General features: G+C 31.8%; 1 non-coding gene across 1 annotated transcript; it reads right to left on the bottom strand.

The window, feature by feature from the left end:
• Positions 1–1,552: 1,552 nt before the first annotated feature.
• On the bottom strand, positions 1,553–1,625 carry TRNAA-AGC (transfer RNA alanine (anticodon AGC)). Its single transcript has one exon. It is a non-coding gene; the product is annotated as a tRNA-Ala (tRNA).
• Positions 1,626–8,940: the final 7,315 nt, after the last annotated feature.

Genomic DNA, 8,940 nt, shown 5'->3' with positions numbered 1-8,940 from the left:
TCAATCCAGCCAATCAGAAACGACTTCGGCGACAGGCAATTCACAGGTCACCCCAAGATGACACTGACCAGACAATATTTTTTTTAATAAATAAATAAAAAATTTACAGTTTTTTGGCTTTTGCGGTCTTTCAACTCAAAATTTAGTATTGCTGTGCTCAAAGTGAGTATTAGAATCAAAAGCGAGATGTTTTTTTTATTAAATTGTATTTTTTATTACTTTTAAATATTTGTAATTATCTACGGAAAAAAAAAATTCCGTGCTATTATGCGTTTATTGGGCAGTTTTGGCCAAGAACTAGGTTTCTATGTCAATACATTTTTTTAAATTTCAGCGGTAAATGATTTTCCCAATCACAAACAAAAGAAAAAAATGATTCCAACACTCACTTTTGGCCCAACAATACTAGATTTTGAAACCAAATAAAGAAACACGAACGTATTGCACTACATACGCTGTGTGTGCTTATGTTATACACACTACATGTACATGTGTACATATTCAAATTAATTCTTGAATAAAACATAAAATAACGCATAATTTTTTTTTACCAATCCAATAGCAACATTCCATTGAATGGATCGTTTCATAAACATTTAAAAATTTAAACTATCAGCAAAATAACGGATCAATTAATGGTCGTAAATATCAATTTAATTATGTTATTTAATGGATTTTTTTTAAATGAACAAAAAACCAGACATATATGCAACCCAAAATTTTCAAAAATGCAGCCTCATAATAAAAAAAACACCAGAATGGGAATATTTTTTACGTGAAATATTGGGAATTTGCCAAATGCAAAATATTTAAAATGGTTTTAAAAACGGGTGGAAAATCAACAATTTTTACAAGATTGTTATTAGTTTCATTTTCAGCACCATAATCCCGGTGCCGAAAAAAAATTTCGGGATTGGAAGCACTAGTTCATACGTACATACTATTATGTATTCTAGAATAAAAAAATTACCAGTGATTTATTGATTGATACAAACTGAATTCATGTATCAATTCCTTTCCAAAACAAATCTTTGCAATATCAACGGGCACAACATTAGCTTGGTGTAGAAATGTATTGTGAATCTGTACGTTCGTAACGTGATACCAAATGATGCGTAAATCGTTGAATTTAATTTTACAGACGGTTACGGACATCTGTTGGACAAACAATTCACAGAAAATGTACATGGCTATGTTAGAAATGAATTTATGTTTATTTGATACATATTGAACAAATAAAATGACAGAAGACACATCTTCACTTGTGTACATTTTTAGTCGGTTTAATTTAAGACCAGTGATCTTTTTATGATATTCCAAAGTTCAAGGAACACTGGAAAAAATTTTGGATTATTTTATGAAATATGTATATTTATAATATTTAAGGTGACATCTATGAACAAAATTTAAAAACTTGAATATGCAATTTTTCTTAAATTTGATATACCTACATAGTATTTACTAAGCCCACTAATTTTATTTAAATCGATAAAATATAGTAAAAAAAGCACATTTATATTACGGAAAGAAAAAAAAATGAAAAAAAGGAAGTTGGAGGCGCCGGGCATCGATCCCGGTACCTCTCACATGCTAAGCGAGCGCTCTACCATCTGAGCTACGCCCCCAGGTGCTCTTCTCTACTCGTGTCTCTAAACTGTTTCTACTAACATTCTTTACTCATATATGCAGATGAATTTAAAATTATCAAAATTATCGCCATTAAAAACTCTTCAGCAATTCACTTCTATACAACTCTCTAACATTCCTTCAATTTTCACTCATTTTTTTCATTCATTCAGTGAAATCATGAACTTTCTCCCTCACCATTGATCACAAGCTTAAACGCCAACAAAGATCCGATATTAAATGCTTTCGATTTTTATATATTGGATCCGAACTATGCATGTGTACATATTATATACATGATATATAGGGTTGTCAAGCGTCCCGATTAATCGGGATTGTCACCAGTTTTAAGTCTCGTGTCCCGAACAAACCTCTCGGGACCCCCCAATGTCCCGGTTTACTACTCTCTAAATTCCTACAGTAGTTTTCAATTCAGACTTAAAAAATATGTAACATTAACTATAAACAAAAAGTCGATGTCTGGACCAGACAGTCTGGTACACACTGCAGCGATATTCAACAATGAACTCTAGACTGTAGACTACAGACTGCGTTAGCAAATTAATACCGAAAGCGTTTAACGATTTTAAAATTGCCACACAATATTCTTCAGCCAAAACAAAAACAACTTTGATTAATCAAGTTTTCGCACCTCATTCAGTTGCTCATTGTATACATATAGTAGCACCGATTCTAATAACCACAGAAATCAAAAAATATTTCCACTTGTAATTCAATATTTTTCCAAAACAGGAATAAATGTAAAATTGTTAAAATTGGCAAGTTTAAGGGGGGACACTTCAAATATGGTCGTCAATTTTTGTATACAGACGATAAAGGATTTGAAAATGGATTTAAAAAAATGCATTAGATTTGGGGGCGACAAAGAAATGGAAGTCATAATGTGTACAATAAATTGAAAATAGAAATTGGACCAGTCATTTGAAGGAATTGGATGCCCTACTCACATTTTACATAATACATAACAAACTGATCAAATAATTTTTAAAATATTTAGTTATTTTGCAATATACACCGTCAGAACAGAAAGAATAAAAGAGTTATGTGATTCTGTAAATATTGAATATAAAAATCTAATCTCATAGAACCTACTACCTGCAATAGAACGCACTCGCTAATCCTCTCAGTGAAGTCTATCTTTTCTTTCTTCATTGTAATTGTAGCACTTTTCATTTATATATTTATCTTAAAAATAGAAGGGAAAAAAATCAATTATAGAAATTCTAAATATTATCACTTCGATTGAAAATATATCTATAGAAAAGTCAAAGATCTGATTTTTTTTGAGGGGGGAGGTGTCCTGGTTTTGACTTGCAGGATATCTGACAACCCTATGATATACCTTTGTATATACATACATACATACTTACAATTTTTAATTACATGTTTTACATTTCTAATCACTGGTCCCTAAAATTGCTAGACGGTGAATTATTTGATTTAAATATCAATGAACGGCGACAAAATAACAAGCCCTGCTATAACATACTAGGTGGGTTGAAATTTTTTAATATTTAACAGACAAATTCGAAAGACCTTTCAAAAACATTCAAGCTTCGTTGAATATTTTCATTAGTGAACAATATGTAGACTTATGAAAAAACCCAATTAAAAATAGACACACTAATGAAACAAATGAAACTTTCAAATGAGTTGTGTGCAATTTTATGATTTTATAAAGCACGAACCTGAGCTATTAAAAAAAATCATTTTTGTGAAAAATATCAAAATTAATGTAATTTAAATTTCAATAATCTCGTACATATGTATATAATTTCGAAAGAGATTTTGTAACTATGTAAGTATGTATATAATGTTGGTTGGTAACATTTAAAACAAATGAAAGCTTCTATGACGATGATTCGATATATTTTTTTTTCGATTCAAATAAATTTAATAAAAATGACCACTGACACGAAAGCCATGTGAAACGTAAAGGAGGTATGTAAAAAAACAAATGAATATTTACTATTATATTCGCCATGTTAAAGCTGTTTTTATTACAAATACTGAGCGAAGCCGGGTAAAAAAACTAGTAAGCTGCTATTTTATAATAAATGTAATAAAGTCTTCATATGTCCTTTATTTTCTCCAAAGAAATATGGTCACTGTATGAATATATGTACATACTACATATGTATATGTATTATAAGAAGATTAAGAAAAAACTGAATTTGAGGCTTGGAATACTATTTAAATACGAAAATAACGATAAACACAAATAAGTATTAATTGATATACATACATATATGTAGCTATATCTACAAACATATGTAGATATCTTGTATGATCGTTCAATATTCACGAAAATCGTCCATAACCAGCGATAAGTACCAAGTATGTATATCATGATAAATCAACCCTTATCAACCCAAAGCATCCGTTTAATTACAGACAACACAACAGTCCAACTTAATAAATTCTCCGTTATAAGTACATATGTATGTATGTTTGTACATATATACATACATACATATGTACATAGATGATTCGCGTTTACGTAGGGACTCCCTCTTGCGTGAACGTGATTTGGGATTGACAGTTTCTTTTCATGTGCCCATCGTACGGATACACATTATGTATATACATATATGTTTTCTTCGATATTTACGCATTGTTTCCGAGTATTGTTATTTTTTTTCTTTCTTTTGACTATTCGCTTGTGCGCACAATAAGTCGCAATACATTTTAAGTTCTTCGCGGTCTATTTTCGTGGCTTTCTACGACATTTCTTGAGCGTCTGGCTTGCTCCTTTGTTCAGCAGTCAGCTGTCAAGTGAACTTAATAAGGGGACTCTGTTTACGACCGACGGAGCGAATATTTATTTATCGTCAAAAACTTATCTTTTATGTCTTCCATACACATACATACACTTACATATTTTTCAAATGAAAACAGTTTCATCGCACTTAACACAATTACTCACATATCCAATGACGATCACATTCGGTATTATTTTATAGATTTGGAGCTCAACTTCAAATATTCAACCCGAGACCTGTCATTTATACGTATGTGTACAGGACATTCCAGCTTATGTAGGCCCATACTAGGGTTTCCGATCCCGGTGTTATCTGGTACCGTAAATCCCGGTGCTGAAACTAGTCTGAATACCGAGATTACGGGGCTGAAAAGAAGTTCTTTAAAAATAATATTTTTACAAATATAATAAGGAAAAAACGTTATATAACGAAAAATGGTGGGATGAACAATGACAGTCATAGTCCGTTTGTTTGCTCTGAACCGTTTCCACGAAATTGTATGAACGGCCTGAATTGTGTCACAGATTTTGTGCTCAACTGCAATGATATTTGAAGTATATATTGATTTTTTTTCTTTTTATGAAACCTGTGCTATTCAGGATTGAACATGATCCATTGTTACTCATTCGTACTGTGGATTTTCAAGGGTTCAGATTTCGGTACACGGTGTGTGTTGTACTAAGGCGCTGTTGTTTTTGTTAATTGTACGAAGATTATAAGTAAATGTTCAGTTTTTTGTTATATCGTACTATAAACTATATTAAAATTAATTATTGAATAAAATGCATTTGTTTTTATATTAGTGGATTGTTTCGTTGCACAATTACTAAGTGGTACAAAATATTTATACAAAAATAATCAATAAATCAAAGTGATGTTTTTTACTTTATTTAATTACATTATAGGGTGTGTTTTATTAAATCTAACGGAAATCTAGACATGGATGCGAACCGAAAATTTGAAGCTCAAAGCAAGAACTTTTATTTTTTTTTGTTTTGAAAATTTATAGCCAAATTCTCAAAACAAGAACGCTAATATGGGAGTATTTTTTGCGTGAAAAATGCAATTGAACGCTTTTTAAATATGAAAATATGCAAATAGTGCTTCCAATCCCGGAAGGGATTGGAAGCACTATTTGCTATTAGATACATACATATTATACATACATATTAGATACATACTATTAGATACATACATATTATAGAATTCATTATTAATTATATATAGATAAGAAAATTCAGAGCTTAGAAGGCGCTCTCATGATTATTTATAGCGCGATCGTACATACATATGTATATAACTTGCATAATGAACCTATGTACCTCTGAATGCTGTAATGACTTAATTTTGACCGCGAGAATTAAAAAGAAGGCTTTAAAATGAAGATTTAATGAATTAATTAAAAGATACCGGGAGAGAGATGCAAGACTTGTAAAGGCTGACAAGAACAAAAGCTCCTCTTCTCCTTCGAATGGGGCTTAATTGTATTTTATACGAGAGAGCGGACTTTGACATCTTCACTTCAATAAGCTATAATAAAACAGAAATTAAAAATCACTCAAATCTAATTAACACTCGTGTATCCTATGATATGCCTAGATTAGTAAAGTGTTCCTTTACTAATCGAACAGGTGTTTTATTGTATAAGTACCTACCTACCTACCTGAATATATGTACGTAACATATCCAGCAGTATCGAGGAACAGTGGCAAGCTTTGCATTTGCATTTGCTTCAGGTTTGTGGCTCGGATGACACGAAATACTCATTCGCCGGGTACATTGTGATGCGAACAAAGGTTGCAACTTGCAAGTGCAACCTTTGAGAGCTCCCAAGGGACCTCCGACGCTTTGATCGGATTCACTTCTGAACGACCAAAGCCCCTATCTATGTATCCCCAAAAATAGTGGGGATGAAATAAAAACAAGACCGAGGCAAACAATGCCCGCATGTTCGATGTATGTGTTCGGAATGCTTCGTGCCAAGTCTAAAGTGAGATGTAATGTTATAGTGGTCGATAGTGATGGGTGAGAATCGCGATCGTGGTGAATATGATGGATTGAAAAAGTAATGGTCGAAGGAAATTAAGGTAAACGAAGGCAAGGGAATTGAGGAAAACTCTATGGTGATTTGTGGACTTTTCTATGTATACCTAAGGATAATATGTACGTAGATATATGTATATATACTAGTGATTGGCCCGATGGAATATCATCGCATGGGCATAAAATTATTCAATAAAAAATAATATTAAAAGTTATCGGAAGAGAAATCAAAATCGAGAATCGGAACTAAAATCGAAATCGGAAAATGGTATCGGGAGTCGGAATTGAAATAGCAATCCGGAACCAAAACTGAAAATGGAATGAAAATTCAGAACTGAAATCAGAATCGAGATCCGGAAGTCCCTAGTTCAACACCTCGTGACTTCAATTTCAATTTATTTTTCAAATATCGTTTAAATATTTATTTATTTATTAAAATATATATTTAATTGTTTAAAACAAAAAAAATGTTCAAAACCTCGCTTAATAAAATCATTATTACGTATTTTTATATGGCGCTAAGGAAAATATTAAAAAAAGGACTATTTGAAAATTCGACGATGACGTAATGGCTAGCTCCCCGAACTCAGATATACCTATAAGAGGATATTTGTATTCGCGGGTTCACCGGTTCGATACCGCGGCAAGTCTCGATGAATGAATTTCTACAAAGTTTAGGCTTTTTATCGATTCATTCATTATGTTCAGCAAGCGTTAGGACACACACACACTTAGATTACCGTCTTTATATATATAATAATGTATTTACATATAGTATATGTATATTCCGAACGAGTGGTTGATTCACCGCAATTTAAGACAAATAATAAAAATCGACATCGCCTGTAATGACTCAACATCGAATGATGAGCCACTTTCCAACGTCACGGTCGGGAGCAAAGGGATGTTCAAAAGAAAGAGAGAGGGATGTTTGTAAGCAATTTATAGCAGGGCGAGATGAGAACTCGCCTTCTGACATATTTTATGTGCAAAATTTTTATTTATGAGTTTTGTTTTCAAAGGCGATAACAAGAATTCCGCCGATAACACGGACGTGCATTTCCATCGCCATTTCCGCACCTCTTATTTTTCCTCTCGCAATTTCTTTTTTATTTTACTCTTTTTCCACCTCTCATGGTAACCGTTATTTACTCTTTCTTCTTCGACGCCGTCTACATATCATATTATTATATACATAATATACATTGTCTGATACATTCATATATTGGTTCTTTCCCATTACTTTGTACACAGATATTATTGGTACCCAGTATTGCAAATAGGTTTAAATAGATTTTTGCAGTTACGAATTAATAAGTTTCTTGTTGTAATTAGTTTGTATTAATTTCATATTTTTTGCACGCGTTTCAAAATATTACGCAAAATTGTTGACAATACAACTTTTTTTTATAGATCATGCATTTTTCAAAATACTTTATTGTTTCATTAATACACAATATAATTGTTCATTTCACAACCCAAAATGATATTCAGAATTCAGGGAATATTTATTATTGCAATAATATAATTTTTACAATTCAGCTAAATCCGATATTTGCATTGTAAAATGCTGAATTACAACATTGCATTGCAATTTTGTATTATCATTAATTAATAATAGAAAAAGATAGAACAGATGTTTCTATTTTAGAAGAGAAATATACTTTGTAAAACGGGAAACTGTAACTTAATAAATATAGTATTTTGGTTTTCGAAATTCAAGATTAACCATCTGCTATCTGGTTTCCATCTTGGAAGCTTTCAAAATTATCCAAAATCATTTAAACCAGCGTTTCTCAACCTGGGTACACATGGTCTCCTTGGGAGGCCCAGAATCTCTCAAGGGAGGCACAAACCAAAATTCTACTTTTGGGGAGGCAAAAAGAGCTCTAGGCTAGTCAGAATAAAATAATAAATTATTTATATATAAGTAATATCGAAAGAAGAGCTTAAAAGTTTTATTTGTCATCAAACTGAATATACGTTTGCATTTCGGAAAATATGTATACTAGCTTGTGCAACAGATGGGGCTGCTTCAATGGTTGGCAAATATCGATGATTTATCGCATATCTGAAAAAATATGTGCCAAGTATTTTTTAAATAAGGTTGGGAAGGCGTTTACATGGGTCTCGAGTAATATTATAATAAAATTCATTAAATCAAAAGTTCACTTCGAAATTGCCTGTTTCGACAAATATGTGAGGAAAACGAGGAGAATTTTAAGCCCCTTCTATTACACACGGAAGTTCGTTGGTTATCGAAGGGTAATATTGTAATCTCATAACGTGTAAAAATATAATTATTGCTTTTCTAGGAAAGCTCAACCTTTCAAAAATAATATTGGACGACATGAGTTAGGACACATTCCGTTATTGGCTACTATTTCTATTGAAATATGTATAAGATGACGATCTTTACATATGTATATATTCAAAATTTGAAGCAGCTTCATGAGGATATGCAAGTTAGATTTAATGATTGGGAGAT

This window comes from Arctopsyche grandis, chromosome 1 (assembly GCF_051622035.1).
Source record: "Arctopsyche grandis isolate Sample6627 chromosome 1, ASM5162203v2, whole genome shotgun sequence".
NCBI lineage: Eukaryota > Metazoa > Arthropoda > Insecta > Trichoptera > Hydropsychidae > Arctopsyche > Arctopsyche grandis.
The sequence above is the reverse complement of the archived record's forward strand: the minus strand, read 5'-3'. Positions and strand labels throughout refer to the sequence as shown.